Below are 21,040 nucleotides of genomic sequence, written 5' to 3' on the forward strand. Positions count from 1 at the left end.
TTACACAGAAAATAATGTCTTTATTGATTAATATAAAAATGTCTGAATAAATAGAAAAAACGTCATATCCCTGGACAGGAATTTTCATAGTTTTATCAGATCTCCCCAACTAATCTACAAATTAACTTTGATCAACACTCAGTATATTTTTGTTTGGCTTTGGTTTTCTATATAACTTCTATAATTACAGAATTCCCATCAAGATCAACAAGTCAGAAATATCTACAATAATTTTGAAGAATAAAAATGTACAAAGATGTGTTCTGCTAGACATCAAGACTTCTTTGAGGTAAATAGATAAGGGTACAAAGCATAGGACAGAAAAGACCCATTAGGAACAGTTCCATACATAAATAGAAATTTGATTTGTGACAAAAAATCATTATAATTTTGAAATTTCTACTAAATCCCTTAGGATTATACAGTGAAAGTGAGAAACAGATACAAAGGGTTAGTCTGACACAGTACCTGAAGAACTATGGACAGAGGTTTGTGACATTGTACAGGAAGCAGGGATCAAAACCATGCACAAGAAAAAGAAATGCAAAAGGCAAAACGGTTGTCTGAGAAGGCCTTAAAATAGGTGTGAAAAGAAGAGAAGTGAAAGGCAAAGGAGAAAATGAAAGATACACCCATTTGAATGCAGAGTTCCAAAGAATAGCAAGGAGAGATAAGAAAGCCTTCCTCAGTGATCAAGGCAAAGAAATAGAGGAAAACATCAGAATGGGAAAGACTAGAGATCTCTTCAAGAAAATTAGAGTTATCAAGGGAACATTTCAGGCAAAGATGGGATCAATAAAGGACAGAAATGGTAGGGACCTTACAGAAGCAGAAGATATTAAGAAGAGGTGGCAAGAATACACAGAAGAACTGTACAAAAAAGATCTTCACGAGCCAGATAATCACAATGGTGTGATCATTCACCTAGAGCCAGACATCCTGGAATGTGAAGTCAAGTGGGCCTTAGAAAGCATCACTACAAACAAAGCTAGTGGATGTGATGGAATTCCAGTTGAGCTATTTCAAATCCTGAAAGATAATGCTGTGAAAGTGCTGCACTCAATATGCCAGCAAATTTGGAAAACTCAGCAGTGGCCACAGGACTGGAAAAGGTCAGTTTTCATTCCAATCCCTAAGAAAGGCAATCCCCAAAGAATGCTCAAACTACCACACAATTGCACTCATCTCACACGCTAGTAAAGTAATGCTCAAAATTCTCCAAGCCAGGCTTCAGCAATACGTGAACCATGAACTTCCAGATGTTCAAGCTGGATTTAGAAAAGGTGGAGGAACCAGAGATCAAACTGCCAACATCCAAAGGATCATCAAAAAAGCAAGAGAGTTCCAGAAAAACATTTACTTCTGCATTATTGACTATGCCAAAGCCTTTGACTGTGTGGATCACCACAAACTGTGGAAAGTTCTTCAAGAGATGGGAATACCAGACCACCTGACGAGAAATCTGTATGCAGGTCATTAAGCAACAGTTAGAACTGGACATGAACAACAGACTGGTTCCAAATAGGGAAAAGAGTATGTCAAGGCTGTATATTGTCACCCTGCTTATTTAACTTATTATATGCAGAGTACATCATGAGAAACGCTGGGCTGGATGAAGCACAAGCTGGAATAAAGATTGCAGGGAGAAATATTAATAACCTCAGATGTGCAGATGACATCACCCGTATGGCAGAAAGCGAAGAAGAACTAAAGAATCTCTTCATGAAAGTGAAAGAGGAGAGTGAAAAATTTCGCTTGAAACTCAACACTCAGAAAACTAAGATCATGGCATCTGGTCCCATCAATTCATGGCAAATAGATGGGAAAACAGTGGAAACAATGACAGACTTTATTTTTTGGGCTCCAAAATCACTGCAGATGGTGACTGCCGCCATGGAATTAAAAGACCTCTGCTCCTTGGAAGAAAAGTTATGACCAACCTAGACAGCATATTAAAAAGCAGAGACATTACTTTGCCAATAAAGGTCCATCTAGTCAAAGTGATGGTTTTTCCAGTAGTCATGTATATGGATGTAACAGTTGAATTCTAAAGAAAGCTGAGTGCTGAAGAGTTGATGCTTTTGAACTGTGGTGTTGGAGAAGACTCTTGAGAGTCCCTTGGACTGCAAGGAGATCCAACCAGTCGATCCTAAAGGAGATCAGTCCTGAATATTCATTGGAAGGACTGATGCTGAAGCTGAAACTCCAGTACTTTGGCCACCTGATGTGAAGAACTGACTCATTTGAAAAGACCCTGATGCTGGCAAAGATTGGGGGCAGGAGGAGAAGGGTACGACAGAGGATGAGACAGTTGGATGGCATCACTGACTTGATGGACATGAGTTTGAGTAAACTCCGGGAGTTGGTGCTGGACAGGGAGGCCTGGCATGCTGCAGTCCATGGGGTCGCAAAGAGTTGGACAAGACTGAGCAACTGAACTGAACTGAACTGAACCATAGAGTATGTGTGTATGTGTGTTTTTATATACCCCTTTCTATATTGGGGCAACAAAGTTTGTTTGCAAGCTATTTAAATCAGTTCCTTTCAGTTGAGTCGCTCACTTGTGTCCAACTCCTTGCAACCCCATGAATCGACTGAATCGACTGATCTCCTTTAGGATCGACTGGTTGGATCTCCTTGCACTCCAAGGGACTCTCACGAGTCTTCTCCAACACCACAGTTCAAAAGCATAAATTTTTCGGTGCTCAGCTTTCTTCACAGTCCAACTCTCACATCCATACATGACCACTGGAAAAAGCATAGCCTTGAACGGATGGACCTTTGTTGGCAAAGTAATGTCTCTGCTTTTAAATATGCTATCTAGGTTGGTTATAATTTTCCTTCCAAGGAGTAAGCATCTTTTAATTTCATGACTGCACCATCCACAGTGATTTTGGAGCCCCCAGAAATAAAGTCTGACACTGTTTCTACTGTCTCTCCATCTATTTCCCATGAGGTGATGGGACCAGATGCCATGATCTTAGTTTTCTGAATGTTGAGCTTTAGGCCAACTTTTTCACTCTCCTCTTTCACTTTCATCAAGAGGCTCTTTAGTTCCTCTTCACTCTCTGCCTTAAGGGTGTTGTCATCTGCATATCTGATGTTACTGGTATTTCTCCCAGCAATCTTGATTCCAGCTTGTGCTTCTTCCAGCCCAGCGTTTCTCATGATGTACTCTGTGTATAAGTTAAATAAGCAGGGTGACAATATACAGCCTTGACGTACTCCTTTTCCTATCTGGAACCCGTCTGTTTTTCCATGTCCAGTTCTAACTGTTGCTTCCTGACCTGAATACAGGTTTCTCAAGAGGCAGGTCAGGTGGTCTGGTATTCCCATCTCTTTCAGAATTTTCCACAGTTTATTGTGATCCACACAGTCAAAGGCTTTGGCATAGTCAATAAAGCAGAAATAGATGTTTTTCTGGAACTCTCTGCTTTTTCGAATGATCCAGTGGATATTGGCAATTTGATCTCTGGTTCCTCTGCTTTTCTAAAACCAGCTTGAACATCTGGAAGTTCTCAGTTCACGTATTGCTGAAGCCGGCTTATTTGAGCATTACTTTATAGCGTGTGAGATGAGTGCAATTGTGTGGTAGTTGAGCATTCTTGGGATTGCTCTTAGGGATTGGAATAAAAAACTGACCTTTTCCCAGTCCTGTGGCCACTGCTGAGTTTTCCAAATTTGCTGGCATATTGAGTGCAGCACTTTCACAGCATTCTTTCAGGATTTGAAATAGCTCAACTGGAATTCCATCACATCCACTAGCTTTGTTTGTAGTGATGCTTTCTAAGGCCCACTTGACTTCACATTCCAGATGTCTGGCTCTAGGTGAGTGATCAACACCATGTGATTATCTGGCTCGTGAAGATCTTTTTTGTACAGTTCTTCTGTGTATTCTTGCCACCCCTTCTTAATATCTTCTGCTTCTAGAGGTCCCTACCATTTCTGTCCTTTATTGAGCCCATCTTTGCCTGAAATGTTCCCTTGATAACTCTAATTTTCTTGAAGATCTTCTAGTCTTTCCCATTCTGATGTTTTCCTCTATTTTCTTGCATTGATCGCTGAGGAAGGCTTTCTTATCTCTCCTTGCTATTCTTTGGAATCTGCATTCAAATGGGTTATCTTTCCTTTCTTCTTTGCTTTGCTTCTCTTCTTTCACAAGCTATTGTAAGGCCTCCTCAGACAACCATTTTGCCTTTTTGCATTTCTTTTCCATGGGGATGGTCTTGATCCCTGTCTCCTGTACAGTGTCACGAACCTCTGTCCATAGTTCATCAGGCTCTCTGTCTATCAGATCTAGTCCCTTAAATCTATTTCCCTATTTAAATATATGAGTCTAAAAAAATAAAATAAATAAATAAAAATACTTCAATAACAGAAGAGTTGGGTGACTTGCTGGCAGTCCAGTGGTTAAGGCTCTGCCAAAATAAATAAATACATACATAGAACAGTCATGTTTTATATGTCTTTCTTATTTCCAACAGCACCCAGCTCCACACAGAGAAGACACTCAAAACACACCATTAAATTTTCCTGCCAGTGCTCTCTTCGGCAGCACATATACTAAAATTGGAAAGATACAGAGATTGGCATGGCTCCTGTGCAAGGATGACATGCAAATTCGTGAAGTGTTCCATATTTTTTGAATGGATAAAGTAGTGTTACATATACACAATGGAATATTACTCAGCCATATAAAGGAACACATTTGAGTCAGTTGTGATGAGGTGGATGAACCTAGAACTTATTATACAGAGTGAAATGTTTCAGAAAGAGAAAGATGAATATCATATTCTAATTCATATATACAGAATCTAGAAAAATGGTACTGAAGAATTTATTTACAGTGCAGCAATGGAGAAACAGACATAGAGAACAGACTTATGGACATGGGGATAAGGAAGGAGAGGGTGATATGTATGGAAAGAGTAACATGGAAACTTACATTACCATATGCAAAATGGATAGCCAATGGGAATTTGGTGTATGGCTCAGGAAAATCAAACAGGGACTCTGTATCAACCTAGAGGGGTGGGATAGGGAGGGAGATGGGAAGGAATTTCAAAAGCGAGGGATGTATATATACCTATGGCTGATTCATTTTGAGGTTTGACAGAAAACAACAAAATTCTGTAAAGCAATTATCCTTCAATAAAAAAATAAATTAAAAAAAAATTTCCTGGCAGAATCTCCAAATATATTCTCAGATTATATAAATATAAGGGGCAGTAATTCATACTGTCTCCACTATTGATTAGGCAAGTTAAACTAAGTTTCAATTTCCTTGCCTGGAAAAGGGGGATAATAATAGTACCCACCATTTCATAGGCTTGTTGTAAAGATTGAATGAACATGTAACTTGTTACATGTTACATGAACATGTCTCTTTGGCATTGTGGTAAATGCTGAATGCTAAATAAATGTTAATTATTATTTTTTTAAAAACCCACACCACTAAATATCCAATGACTTCCTTTAATCACTGGACAAGGTCCTTCCAGGCACCTGTTAATTACTGATCTGTTCCACTCAGTAATTCATTCTAAAACAAAGACTTAGAAACTGACACAGGGAAAAGAATACACAGAGAGTGAAAAAAAAGACGGCCAAAAGTAGCCAGCAAAGTATTTTCCTATGCAATGTAATAATTATTTTCTTTCAGAGTAGCAGAGTTGTGTGTTGAGTGGCTTTTTCCAAAATCAATGGGAAATCACCTAGAAAAACCTCATCAAATTTTGTAAAAGTTGCTCAGTCATGTCTGACTCTTTGCGACCCCATGGACTGTAGCCCGGCAGGCTCCTCTGCCCATGCGATTCTCCAGGCAACAATACTGGAGTGGGTTGCCATTCCCTTCTCCAGGGGATCTTTTCGACCCAGGGATAGAACTCGAGTCTCCTGCATTGGCAGGCAGATTCTTTACCATCTGAACCACCAAGGAAGCAAAGATCAAAAAAGTCAAGTGAGTCATGCTTGCAAAGATTTCCTCTTTTGGGGAGGCAAAGCCACTTCCAATTTTCTGGTGTGTGTACACAGATACACACACATTTTGTTTTAGTTCACAAGAGAATACAGTGAGTAGATGGATTATGATTACTCTCTGTGGTTGAGAATCACTGATGCAGATACTTTCTAGTGCAATGATTAGGATGGCATAGGTTATCCATGTTCAGTTGGGATAAGATTCACAGTCAAAGGAATCTTCACTCAGTTTCGCAGTCTCATAACTGCCAAAAGCAAATAAGTCAACACAGTCACAGTTCAGGCTCCAGGGAAGCACCAGTCTCTGGATGTCAGTCTAGGCTTCTGCTGCTAATGCTCTTGCAGCTCGTTGCAGGGGCCATGTCTGGGGCCCACGTGACACACATAACCTGTGCACAAACAGTTTAGGACTAAACGACACTAAAGTCTTAATCTTGAATGACAAAGTGAACATATCCTGAGAACTACTGGACAACTCAGCTAGGCCCACTGTGTTCAGTCTCCCATCATCCCTGGACATCTTTAAAGAGTCTTGGCGTTTTAACACTCTGCAATCGAGGAAGCAGAGAAAATGGGCTGATGAGCAACAGAGCAGCGAGAGCAGGACTTTTTCTGGATGCACATCTAAGGGAGAAGAAAACCTGTGCATAAAGACTACAACACTAAGGAATTTACTTATACATCTCAGGGTTGATGACCTTTCAAATAAACTCTCCACCGATTCAGATAGATTCAAGGACTCAGCCACCTCGGCCTGTTCTGCCTGAGGAGTTATACAGTTGAATTTTAATAAAGTTCCATGTGGAATGTCTACACTGGTTGCATTCTTCAATTTGAAATAGGGTAATATTTGCCTGGGACTAGGAGCTCAAACTCCCTTTATCCATCCTCCCAAGACTGTGTTTCTTATTTCATGGAAAGTCTCAGCATTTGTGACACTCTCCAGTGACTTTTTCATATGGTTTTTAACCAGTGCAGAGGCCACTGGAAAGTATGTTTGTGAAGAATCTGTATTATGAAAAAAAATTATTATTATTATTAAACTAGCTGGAAAAGGTAACAGTGTTGTATAATATATATCAGTCCAATCACTTAAACCATGATATGGTTTAAATGTATGATATACAGATGAACAAATAAAATATTGTGCAGAAAACAGGGCTAGGGGGCAAGAAACATTCAGAGGTATCTTTAGATGATGACACTTTGGGAGGTTAAATTTTTTTTTCTTGCATGTTTAAAGTTTGCTCTAATTAGTATGTGTGGCATTAAAAATTAAGAAACACCTCTCAAAAATAATACAAGAGGGCTTCCCTGGTAGTTTAGTGGTAAAGAATCTGCCTGCCAATGGAGGAGACACAGGTTCAACCCCTGGTCCAAGAAGACCCCACACGCCATGGAGCAACTGAGCCTGTGCACTGAAACTATTGAATCTGTGCTTTAGCGCCTGTGCTCTGCAACAAGAGAGGCTGCTGCAATGAGAAGCCTGAGCACTGCAACTAGAGAGTAACCCCCACTCTGTGCAACTAGAGAAAAGCCCATGTGGCAACGAAGACCCAGTGCAGCCAATAAATAAATAAAACTAAAAAAAATAATATGAGAGCCAGTGTTAAACAGTGTGTTAAGCAGTGTTTAACAGTGTTAAACAGTTAACATTTGTCAGCCCACAGTTGAGTGGCATTAAATACATTCACACTCCTATGCAACCATTACCACTCTTCATTTCCAGAAGTTTTTCATCATCCCAAACTAAAACCCTGTCCCTATTAACCACTATTCTGCTTTCTGTCTCTTATCACACTTTGTTTATAGGCATTTATTGTGGTCTTACTCTGTATCTGGCACTCAGGTAGGCACTTTGATATCTTCACAACAGCCCTGTGAAATGGTGCTAGTTTTATTCTTATTTTACAGATGAGGACACAGAGGCTCAAAATGATCAAGTAACTCGCCCAAGATCACATGCTAGGAAGCAGTAAGGACCATTTGATGTAACCATGACCTTTCACCTTGGTGCCCTTACTCAGGCTCTGTTTTCTGCCTGTGATGTTCTTTCCACCCACTGGTTGAAGGTGTCTGTGCCCATTATGCAACAATCTTTGGTACTGCCTTCTGTGAAGCTTCTAGTCCTGCAGTGCTTATTCCTTGGCCTTGAATCAGTGGATTTATGTAGATATCAGCCATAAATCTGTGTGTTTCTAAGGAATAGTGCGGACAGGGATTAAATGAATTGCAAAATTTCAGAGGGGTATATAGACAATCCACAGACGCAATTGAAGTAAGACTAAGATTAGGAATTTAATGGATTGCAGATCTCTTTCAGCACCAGTTTTTACTGTACCGTACAGAAACTTGAACTATTCTGTCAGAATGGTGAAGGATGGAAGAACCTTTTGCCTTTTAGTATTCCTCACTGCCTCAGGGTAAGAGACCTGGAGAGAGCATTCCCCTAAAGTGCAAAACCAGTAAGAGATACACTTTGAGACTTTTAGATTTCTCTGCAGATCTGAGTTTGCCTTTTTTTTTTTTCTTTTAGCCAGTCTGTCTTTTAGGAACAGGATTAACTGGGTGAGAATTGTTCACCAGCATTTTGGCAGACAGGACTTGGTGTTTTTTCCATTCACTTTTTTGATTCACCAAACATTTATTCAGCATGCATTTTCTGTCCGGAACAGTGTGGGATGCTGGGAATACAACAATGGACACAGTTGACCTGACACTGTCCTCAGAAGGCAACACAAGATATGCTGAGAACAGACCTCAGCTTTGCTGTCAGAAGGAGTGAACCTTTGACCTGTTGCTGTGTATGCACCTGTGCCATGGGGCTCATCGTCTCCATTGCCTGGCTTGCCCACCACCTCACCCAGGCAAGCACTCAGGCTGATACAGGGAGAGCCTGTGGAGGAACTCATGTTCAAGAAAAGAAAAGCCACTCTTTAGTGACACCCCAAAGGAATCAGGAAGCCTGATTCTGTTTCTGGGTCTCATTTGCAGCATGGCTTTGCCACTTGCCCTTCCGGGCTTACTTGGCATGGTATGTGGTACACATACTGCATAATCCACTGTAGGTTAATTTCCATTCTTGACTTTAACTATTAGAAAATTATGTTCCCTTCAGATGGATGAACAAGTGATGACATATAATCTTGTGAGTTATAATTTTTGAAGAAAGTTTTGATTGAAAATAAATTGGAAAATCCCACTGACTGGGCTGATATATTTATGCCAAACACATTTAATGACATTATTGTCTACATGAGAATTATAAAAATTTCATTCTTCCTCACTGATTAAATATATTTAATAAACCTTATACGAATGAGAGAAGATGACTTCAAATTGATGAAGCATGCCATCACGCATTTCTTCCTATAAACTTAAAAAAAACCAGCATTCTATTGAAATTTGAAAGACCACTTTTTTGAGCAATTGTTTTTAGAAAAATGTGTGTGTCTCTCTGTAGAAAGACAGAGTTGATCCCTGATGATGCGCAGCAAATTTTATAACTTCAAATACACGTCGTGATTGTCTTCCACAATGATGTCGTGAATGTCATTTTAAATACTTGGAGCTTTTTACTTGAAAAAGAAACAAATGTATGGAAACCACAGTTAGAGCCAAAGATGAATTCACCTCTACATCCTGCTTTTCTTCAGACTCTCTGGTTTTCTTTCCAATTTCACATAAACATTTGAAAAGATGTTTACACAAGCCAAACACTTTCTGGCCATTATTGCACAGTGGAGGTCACAGGGGCTTCCTTGTCTCTGTCAGCCTGGTTGAGCTGAACTGACCGACTGGCAGGAGGAAGGTAGGGGAAAGCCCAGCGCAGTTCAGCTTGCTGCTGACACAGGACTAAATCCGCTTGACCAGCTCATGAGGCCTCCCAGGAACTGTCTGGGATTCAGGCAGCCCCACAGAGAAGGCAGTTTTTCCTTGGTGATTGAGTGCTTACTAGTTAACTTCAGGACCTTCAGGGGTGTGGAAGAGTGAAGAGCTGTGCACGCTCTCTCTCTCTCTCCCTCCCTCTCTCTCTCTCTCTCTCTCTGAAACAGAGTATTTTTTGTGATGGCATATTTGGTATTACTGGAAACCACGGGGGACGTTTTCCTCCACCTCCTCCCCAGCGACGCCCCCGACCAGTCTCTACCATTGCCCTTTCTGTGGCATATTTAGGAACCCTCCTCTTCGCCTTTCTCCAGTTCATTCCAGTCACTTGACTGCTATTCTTTCCTCTCTGTGAACCTCCCCGCCTCCATCCAGTCCCACAGCGTCTTTACTAGTTCATCTTTACATTATGGTCCCAGACTTTAAGTACGTTTTCTGGCCAATATCCTTGTCTTGGTGCTCAGAAAGATGCCCAAGAATCATCAATCTGATCACCCCCCTCCTCCATTGCTACAGACGGGCAGCTACACTCTGCTAGAGAAGATGAGGCTTCTGTGTAGCTCAGTACCGCTACAGAGCCAGGCTCTTTCCCCTGGCATTGCTGATGATGGGGACATCCATTAGGTATCCTCACGGCCCAACCCTACATCCAGACCTGAGATACCACTTGTCCCTGGCATGTTAGATTTCCACGGCTGGCTGACTGCATGGGGCTTGATCTCAGGGTTCTCTCCTTCTTGCCCCAACAAGTGGCATCAAGAAACCGCTCTGTAGTGCCAGTTGTTCTTTTTTTTGCCATTGCTTCGCTCTTTGAGAAGATTGTACCTTCCTCACAGTCCTTTTGACTTTACACTCTTGTTAATATATCTCTAATGAAAGCTACCACTTATTGAGTGGCTACTCTGTGCCACTTTCTATATGTTAATTCTCAAAAAAACCTTGACATGTCAGTATTATAATCCAGATTTTACAGTTGGGATACTCAAGACTTATAAAGGTTAAGGAACTCAACAAAGCTCACACAATTATAAAGAGGTAGAATTGGAATTTAAACCCAGGTCCCATTAATTGCAAAGCCCAGACTTTCCAATGCAAGGGGTACAAATTCAATCCCTGGTCAGGGAGCTAAGATCCCACATGCCTTGCGGCCAAAAAAACCCAAAACATAAAACAGAAGCAATACTGTAACAAGTTCAATAAAGACTTTAAAAATGGTCCACATCAAAAAAATCTAAAAACAATTTTTTTTTAAATTAAATGTGGTTCCCAGCTTGGCAAAATGGGTCCTACCTGAAATCATAGTCTCAGGCTGCACCAGACCTGCTAAATAAATTGTGGTGCTGGATCTCCAAGTGGTGCCTATGCACAATGACTTTGCGGAAGCACTGGGCTAGCCCAAGGAGTTGGGCTGGGAGAGGCTGAGGGCTCCAGCTGAGTGGAGCCACAGTTTTATGGAGTTTACTCACACATAGCTCGGTGTCAGTATTTCATGAACCACTCTTCATTCCTCACAACAGCCCAGTGCGTAACATACTATTACTCTCACTTACCACGTGGAATATCATTCAGCCATAACACAAAAGGCAATCCTGACATTTTTGACAAGGATGGATCTTGAGGCATTACGCTAAGTGAAATACATCAGACAGAGAAAAAGACATACTGCATGATGCCACTCATATGTGGAATCTAAAAACAAACAAGCAAACAAACCTCATAGAAACAAGATTAGGCACTGCCAGAGGTGGGGCATGGAGGGGAGATGTAGGGGGAAATTAATGACAGTGGTCAAAAGATACAAACTTCCCATTTTAGTAAATAAGTTTTGGGGAGGTGACTTACAGCATGGTGACCATAGTCAACGATACTGCATTGTATATTTGAAAGCTACTCAGAGAGTATATCTTAAAAGTTCTCGTCACAAGGGGAAAAATTTTAACTATGTGAGGTATATATATTGTACCCCCTAAACTTACACAATGTTATATGCCAATTATATCTCAGTAAAACTGGAAAGAAGTTTTAAGATTGCAACTGACATGATTTGTCTGAGGTGCTAGTGGTAAAGAATCTGCTTGCCAGTACAGGAGACACAAGAGACGCAGGTTCAATCACTGGGTTGGGAAGATACCCTGTAGAAGGAAATAGCAACCCACTCCAGTATACTTGCCTGGAAAATCTCATGGACAGAGGAGCCTGGCGGGCTACAGTCCATGGGGCCACAAAGAGTCAGACATGACTGAGCATATCAACACAGGGCACAGGACACAGGTAAGTACCTGACAGAAGTGGGATTCAAATGAGTCTTTGCACATGTGCCTCGTCTCCTCTACATTGCTTTTCAAACCTCAGCGAAGATGTCTTGCTACACCACCCACTTTATTTCTCTTTCATTAAATCCTGAGATGATTACTCTGAAAGCTCTCTAAACTATTTTGGAGGCCCAACTGTTGGAGAAGACAGCATCTGAATAAATGGGACACTTCTGAGTTTTCTGGCCACCCACCACTCGGACACAGCTCTTTACATCCTATCAACCAGCCTTTGCCTGGATTGTACATGAAGTCTCTAAGTAATCTCCATCCTTGTCCATGGTCAAACTGAGTGTTCCTTCCACAACCGTGTCCTCCTGAATCCCAAGGTTACCTAGGAATCTGGCTGATCAACAGCAAGGAGGTGACCTAAGGTTTGTTCCTGCCCCGTCCTCATTCATCAACAAACCCAACATTTGCTTCCCTTGGTTGTAAGATATTAGCAGAGAAAAATCCCAGTTGTATGACCAAACTCCTAAGCATAACCATCATCAGTCTAGTCCTGCAAACAAAGGTTGCCAAGCTACCCTCCATAACTCTCTTGTTTCTCTGCTCCCATTTGGGCCAGTATGATCAGCATCTGCCTCTGCACTGGGGCTCATGCCTGCCTGCTTCTGTTGATCATCCATGCCAGACCTCAAGTTCAGGCCTTTTCATCTCAAACCCTGCAACCACATCCCCCTCATCTGTCTACACTCTTGCCCCCCTCCACTCCATCCTCACCTCTCAGACAGCATGATCCAATCCACCAACCCAATCCTGTCCCTCCCCCTAAGCCCTCCCCCTGGGTCCTCTGCTATCCCAGACCAATGGAGAGGCCCTGTTCTCTACAGTAAGTAACTTATTTGCTTCTCACAACATTGCTATGAGGTCTGATCTGATGTTATCATCTGAGTTCCTCAGGAAACAGGTGCAAGAAAGTAGCCCGAGATCATCCAACTATTAAGTGGTACACCAGCGATTTGAATCCAAAGAGACTAGTATTAGAGTTAAAAACTACACCCAACTGCCTTCCAGTCTTATGTCATCCTTTCTAAGAAGTCTTCCCAGATCTCCCCAAAGTCTTTCCTTTCAAGACCATGATAGACACTGTGCCTTGTGTGTATTAGAATGTAAGCTTTCTCAGGCCATAAGACTCTTACCCCGCTTTCTGTATGTTAAAGTACCTAGAACTCTTCTCCAGACACACAAAGCACTGGGAGCTTGTTTAATTCAATTAAATGTACAAAAGTACAAAATACAATATAGAGAACTTAGGTATATTGTAGGAGTGCTGGCACAGACTAATGTTAACAACTCTCCCTTTTCTTTGCAAGGTTCACAGTCTCATACACCCAGATGACAGAATGGAAGAAATGGAAATTCTGAGTGTCAAAAATCAAAGGGATGTGGTCCCCAGGAGTCCTAGGATTTTAGAGAATAAATACTGCTCAAAAAATCCAACCTATTCAATGTCCAAAGTGAATTTTGTGTGAGGCTTACCAATCCTAGCATAACTTAAATGGTTTCAAAGGGGTAAAGAATGGGTAATGGCCTATGAAAGCACTTACAAAATAAATGAATTCCAAGTGTCTGGCATTTTTAAAGTGCTGGTTCACAATAACTGTACTGTCCAGGGCTACTTCCACTCCATGACAGGCAAAAATAACTGCAGCCTCAGTTTGATTTCCACTAAAAGGACAAAACATCTCCTAGGACTTCATTTCTTGGAAAAGCAGAACTGATCCACAGTCTCTGCTGCTCTGATGTGCCCGATTTGTTTGCTAGTCGCTGTAGCTGGACAACGAAAAAACTAGCTAATGAGCCTTGTAGGTATCCAGGTGGCAGACTAGGTTTTTAAGATTTTAACTAGAGTTCATTCAGCCTGTAGAACTTAATGTTTTTCATTATTCCCAGAGCATGTCCTAGAATTAAACCTAGATATCAATACTTAGAAGCCTTAACCCCTGAGAGGCAGAAAAGGAGCTCTAATGATGGAAGATTCATGGGGACAATACTACTGTTTTGCTTCTGGATGGCCCGTCAGACCCATTCTTCAACCTCTATTATTAAGGCTAGACTTCACTTTGTAATGAGAGTCATCTACTGTGGGGTTCAGATGGGAGTTCTGTTTTTTTTCCTGAAAAAAATTTCTTTTTTTTCTTTATTGTGGTATATTTGACAAATAAAATTGTATACATTTTATATATGTATAAGCTATAAAATGATAACTACATCAAGTTAATTAACACATTCATCACTTCACATAATTGTCTTGGGTGTATGTGTATGTGTGTGTCTGTGTAGTGAGAACGGAAGCTCTACTCTTGTAGCAAACTTCGAGTATGGCATTATTAACTAACGTCACATTGCTGTACATTATTAGATCTCCAGAACTTATTCTGGAAAGTTTGTACTCTTAAAACTATGTTTTGTGGTCCCTATACTTCAAACCATGGCACTGAATATCAACCTTGGTTTTCTATTAGTCCATGAAATTTGTAATCTTCTGACTGACTTTTAAAAAATCTAGCTGAGAATGAATATAAATCTAGTTTAGAACAAATGTAAATCTAGCTGAGAACAAATATAAAGCAAAAATACAAAGATTTTTGTAGTATCTCTTTTAGATTTTCTTCTGATTTCCCCTAGACTTCATCTGAATTCCTTTAGGACTCAGACATATGAAAGCACCGTAACTTAAAAAGCTAAAGGACTGCATTTATTCAACATGCATTCACAGACTGCTGACATCACACCCCAGACTTGGGAATCCAGAGATGAGGATGACGTACATAGTCTCTGCTCCAGAAAAGTTCATAGTCAATAAGGAGAGGCATTTAAAACACTAATTATAACCCATCTATTAAAAAAGGATTTCATCAAGTTACAATCGCCTGAGAATATTTTTTAAAGTACAGAACTGAAAAATACTACAAACTTTTCAATTCAACTACCGAGAGTATATTGCTGTCCTTCTTCTTTGAAATCACAAAGAAACTAGGGTAAGAATCTGTCTTCAGGCCCCTTGCCTGCATGGAGATGAAAATATCTTCATTATCTTATTCTTCTCCTTAAGCAGTAAACTTTCTCTGGGATTGGGCCCAGATTCAACCACATTTACTGAATTAAGCTTTATAATTGTAGGAAGATAGGAGACTTTTTCAGAAAAGTTAAACATAGGAATAACATTCAGTTCAGTTCAGTTGCTCAGTCGTGTCCGATTCTTTGCGACCCCATGAATTGCACCACGCCAGGCCTCCCTTCCATAACATTAGGTGCCATTTATTAAGCACTTACTACATCCCAGGCTCTATTATTACAATATCTTTCCCATTTTATATATGAGGAAAATGGGGTCCAGAGAGGCTAGCTAACTTGCCCAGGGCCACCCTGAGAGTCCATGGCTGTGTCTGAGGATTCCCTCTCTGGCAGGCAGCCTCTCCATGACTTAACACTAGCACTCTTTCAACACTTCACTCATATGCAAGTGTCATGCATCAGTCATTTCCCAACTACCCTCCTCACAGCCTCCCCTCCATTCTCTATCTGTGACCCTCCAACTCACTAGGAATAAGCCTGAACATCTCATGTTTCTCCCAAACCTGGTGCCCTTGCCCAACAACAAATTACTTTGAAGTTCTGTAACAATCACACATTTATGTCCAATAACATTTCTGCAATTGATCATGTCCTCGAAACTCATCAAAAATTATAAATATGCTGACGGACTGTCTAAACATATCAATGCCCTTTGCTGAAAAACAAGGGAGTTTGGTTTCTATCCTAGTGAGTGCCCAGTCCTTTGACAGTGATTTGTGAGACACAAGATTGGAGTATTTGAGAACCTCTGGTCTATAGCAAAGAGTGACAGTCCAGTGTACTTCAAGACAGCATCAAGGATGAAGCACAGCAGCACCCAAGCTTTGTAGGTGGTAAGAATATTGAAGTGTGCTTCATTCATTCCTTCCCACCTCTCCTTCTTCCAGTGGTTGGAGATGATGGGTCCCAAGCCCCTGCTACACCTCTCTTCTACCCAAGAGACCTTCTAGAGCCCATCCTGGCTGTTTGCTGCTGTCATTATCCAAGTGGACCATGGCATCAAACCAAGTCTCTAAACCTCTAAGACTCATTCAAGGTCCAAGGACACATTGTTGAGAACAGTTTCTGAGGTCTCCTAGAGTCAGACATTTAAACAGAAAAATGTCCTAGTGACTCAGATGGTAAAGAATCTGCCTGCAATGCAGGAGACCCGGATTTGATCCCTGGTCGAGAAGATTCCCTGGAGAAGGGAATGGAAACCCACTCCAGTAATCTTGCCTTGGAAATCCCATGGACAGAGGAACCTGGAGGGTACGGTCCATGGGGTCACAAAGAGTTGGACACAACTGAGCGACTAACACACACACTACCCTTGACACATCACAACTCTGTCCCATTTAAGCTGCTCACTAATGCTGTGCAAAACTGAGCTAACAGAGCTGGCTGGCCTCTCTTTTCAGGTTTAATCAATGGACACTTTTCCCCTCTACCCTATTATTTTCCACTCCCTTTTTTCATCATTTAGTCCCCATGTTCCAATATTGGTTTGTCATACCAAAAATTAAGAATGAGAAATGCAAAAAGTGTAATAGATAGTGCATCCGTAAGAAACAGTGTAAAGACAACATGTTAAATGAAAAAGCTCAACAAGAGAAAATTCAACTTCCTAATATTCTGGTTCTCTTTAATAACTCTTATGTAAAAAAGTAGACACAATTTTGGAAGCAAAGGTAAGTGTTCCCTCATCAGATAACACATCTTTCCTGAGGAGTTGTGTATAAGTCGAATCCCATTTATTCATTTGACATTTGATAGATGGTTTCTAAGTGTGGACTCTATGGAAGACACTGGGGGATAAAGAGATGAAATTGATGTGGATGACCTCTTGAGAGATCTGACCTGTAAATAGATGACTAACTACAAGGTCAAAAGCGTGCAATTTAAATTCATACAAAGTGCTCTGGGAGTTGAAAGGAGGGAGCAGAGACAAGGTACACAAAGGGAACACAGGACTAAACAGAGACACAGAAACTGAAATAGAATGTCACAAATGGCAAGGGAGCACCTGGGTGAAAGTAACTATACATTTTCTTAAATGCAACCCCCTGAACTCTGCCACTGTGAAGCTTAGCATTCCCTGACTATTGGAAAGCTCAGATTGCCACTCTTAGAACCACAGAGAAAGCAGACTTGAAACTATGACAGAGGAGAGGAGAGCAAATCATGAACAAAGAAAAGCCATTTTGATCTGTGGTATTTCAATAGAACTTCAACTTCAATCCACTGAGGAAAACCAATATGCATAATGTTGTCTAACCAAAACAATATTGTTAAACATTAAAGTATAGCCGTTTCATACTGTTCATGAAGAGTATGAAAAGGCAAAAAGATAGGACACTGAACGATGAACTCCCCAGGTCAGTAGGTGCCCAATATGCTACTGGAGATCAGTGGAGAAAAAACTACAGAAAGAATGAAGAGACGAAGCCAAAGCAAAAACAACACCCAGTTGTGGATGTGACTGGTGATGGAAGTAAGGTCCAATGCTATAAAGAGCAATATTGCATAGAAACCTGGAATGTTAGGTCCATGAATCAAGGCAAATTGGAAGTGGTCAAACAGGAGATGGCAAGAGTGAATGTCAACACTTTAGGAATCAGTGAACTAAAATGGACTGGAATGGGTGAATTTAACTCAGATGACCATTGTATCTACTACTGTGGGCAGGAATCCCTTAGGAGAAATGGAGTAGCCATCATAGTCAACAAAAAGCGTCTGAAATGCAGTACTTGGATGCAATCTCAAAAGTGACAGAATGATCTCTGTTCGTTTCCAAGGCAAACCATTAAATACCACGGCAATCCAAGTCTATGCCCTGACGAGTAGTGCTGAAGAAGCTGAAGCTGAACAGTTCTATGAAGACCTACAAGACCTTCTAGAACTAACACCCAAAAAAATATGTCCTTTTCATTATAGGGGACTGGAATGCAAAAGTAGGAAATCAGGAAACACATGGAGTAACAGGCAAATTTGGCCTTGGAGTACAGAATGAAGCAGGGCAAAGGCTAACAGAGTTTTGCCAAGAGAACACACTGGTCATAGCAAACACCCTCTTCCAACAACACAAGAGAAGACTCTACACATGGACATCACCAGATGGTCAACACCAAAATCAGACTGATTATATTCTTTGCAGCCAAAGTTGGAGAAGCTCTATACAATCAGCAAAAACAAGACCAGCAGCTGACTATGGCTCAGATCATGAACTCCTTATTGCCAAATTCAGACTTAAATTGAAGAAAGTAGGGAAAACCACTAGACCATTCAGGCATGACCTAAATCAAATCCCTTATGAATATACAGTGGAAGTGACAAATAGATTTAAGGGACATGATCTGATAGACAGAGTGCCTGATGAACTATGGACGGAGATTCATGACATTGTACAAGAGACCAGGATCAAGACCATCCCCAAGAAAAAGAAATGCAAAAAGGCAAAATGGTTGTCTGAGGAGGCCTTACAAATAGCTGTGAAATGAGGAGAAGTGAAAAGCAAAGGAGAAAAGGAAATATTTGAATGCAGAGTTCCAAAGAATAGCAAGGAGAGATAAGAAAGCCTTCCTCAGTGATGAATGCAAAGAAATAGAGGAAAACAATAGAATGGGAAAGACTAGAGATCTCTTCAAGAAAATTAGAGATACCAAGGGAACATTTCATGCAAAGATGGGCACAATAAAGGAGAGAAATGATAGGGACCTAACAGAAGCAGAAGATATTAAGAAGAAGGGCAAGAATACACAGAAGAACTATACAAAAAAGATCTTCACAACCCAGAAAATCACAATGGTGTGATCCCTCACCTAGAGCCAGACATCCTGGAATGTGAAGTCAAGTGGGCCTTAGAAAGCATCACTATGAACAAAGCTAGTGGAGGTAATGGAATTCCAGTTGAGCTATTTCAAATCCTGAAAGATGATGCTGTGAAAGTGCTGCACTCAATATGCCAGCAAATTTGGAAAACTCAGCAGTGGCCAAAGGACTCGAAAAGGTCAGTTTTCATTCCAGTCCCAAAAAAGGCAATGCCAAAGAATGCTCAGACTACCGTACAATGGCACTCATCTCACACGCTAGTAAAATAATGCTCAAAATTCTTCAAGCCAGGCTTCAGCAATACATGAACCGTGAACTTCCAGATGTTCAAGCTGGTTTTGGGAAAAGCAGAGGAACCAGAGATCAAATTGCCAACATCTGTTGGATCATCGAAAAAGCAAGAGAGTTCCAGAAAACGTTTACTTCTGCTTTTTTGACTAGGCCAAAGCCTTTGACTGTGTGGATCACCACAAACTATGGAAAGTTATTCACGAAATGGGAATCTCAGACCACCTGATCTGCCCCTTAAGAAATCTGTGTGCAGGTCAGGAAGCAACAGTTAGAACTGGCCATGGAACAACAGACTGGTTCCAAATAGGAAAAGGAGTACATCAAGGCTGTGTACTATCACCCTGCTTATTTAACTTTTATGCAGAGCACATCATGAGAAACGCGGGGCTGGATGAAGCACAAGCTGGTATCAAGATTGCCAGGAGAAATATCAATAACCTCAGATATGCAGATGACACCACCCTTATGGCAGAAATTGAAGAACTAAAGAGCCTCTTGATGAAGATGAAGAAGGAGAGTGAAAAAGTTGGCTTATAGCTCAACATTCAGAAAACTAAGATCATGGCATCCGGTCCCATCACTTCATGGCAAATAGATGGGGAAACTGGAAACAGTGGGTGACTTTATTTTTCTGGGCTCCAAAATCACTGCAGATGGTGACTGCAGCCATGAAATTAAAAGACACTTAGTGCTTGGAAGAAAAGTTCTGATTGACCTAGACAGCATATTAAAAAGCAGAGACATTACTTTGCCAGCAAAGGTCCGTCTAGTCAAGGCTATGGTTTTTCCAGTAGTCATGTATGGATGTGAGAGTTGGACTATAACGAAAGCTGAGCGCCGAAGAATTGATGCTTTTGAACTATGGTGTTGGAGAAGACCCTTGAGAGTCCCTTGGACTGCAAGGAGATCCAACCAGTCCATCCTAAAGGAGATTAGTCCTGAATTTTCATTTGAAGGACTGATGTTGAGGCTGAAACTCCAGTACTTTCGCCACTTCATGCAAAGAACTGACTCATTTGAAAAGACCCTGATGCTGGGGAAGATTGAAGGTTAGAGAAGGGGACAACAGAGGATGAGATGTTTGGAAGGCATCACCAACTTAATGGACATGAGTTTGAGTAAGCTCCAGGAGTTGGTGATGGACAGGGAGGCCTGTCCATAGCAGTGCTGCAGTCCATAGCGTCACAAAGGCTCGGACACGACTGAGTGACTGAAGTGAACTGACAGAAAGTACAGCCTCCAAAATTCCAGGAAAAGAGCAGTTCTTTTTTTTTTCTTCTCTGTGTAGGGGTCCCCTGGCCCCAAGAAGATGGCTTGCTGGCCATGAGCAACCCCCGTCCAGACAGGTTGACAGGTCCATAATGCCTGAAGACTGGTGTGCAGGGGTCTGAACCACGTGGGTGTACACTGTGTGATTCAACTTTCAGGCTCCTGGGAATTGGTCACCGGGGTCTGGAGTCTGTAGGGATAGGCTCGGGCTCGAGTAGGGACTTCTGGGGCTGACTCAAGGCTGCCACGGTCCACCTTGCTCCTAAAATGAGTTGCTAATAAAGAAGCTCTTTCTCACTGCCCACTTCCCTTTGACCTCCCCTCCTCACTTTTGCCCCAAATTGTTTTGGATGAGTGAATAAATGAACAAATTAAGTAATCATGCTTCAATATTGGTTAAAGGACTGAAA

General features: G+C 41.2%; 1 protein-coding gene and 1 non-coding gene across 6 annotated transcripts in view; one reads left to right on the top strand and one right to left on the bottom strand.

Annotated features, from left to right (window-relative positions):
* Nucleotides 1-21,040, bottom strand: part of PASD1 (PAS domain containing repressor 1) — a 120,224-nt gene that overhangs the window by 68,929 nt on the left and 30,255 nt on the right. The window lies entirely within an intron of this gene.
* On the top strand, nt 4,540-4,643 carry LOC122436119. The gene has a single exon (XR_006267889.1). It is a non-coding gene; the product is annotated as a U6 spliceosomal RNA (small nuclear RNA).

This window comes from Cervus canadensis, chromosome X (assembly GCF_019320065.1).
Source record: "Cervus canadensis isolate Bull #8, Minnesota chromosome X, ASM1932006v1, whole genome shotgun sequence".
Taxonomy (NCBI): Eukaryota; Metazoa; Chordata; class Mammalia; order Artiodactyla; family Cervidae; genus Cervus; species Cervus canadensis.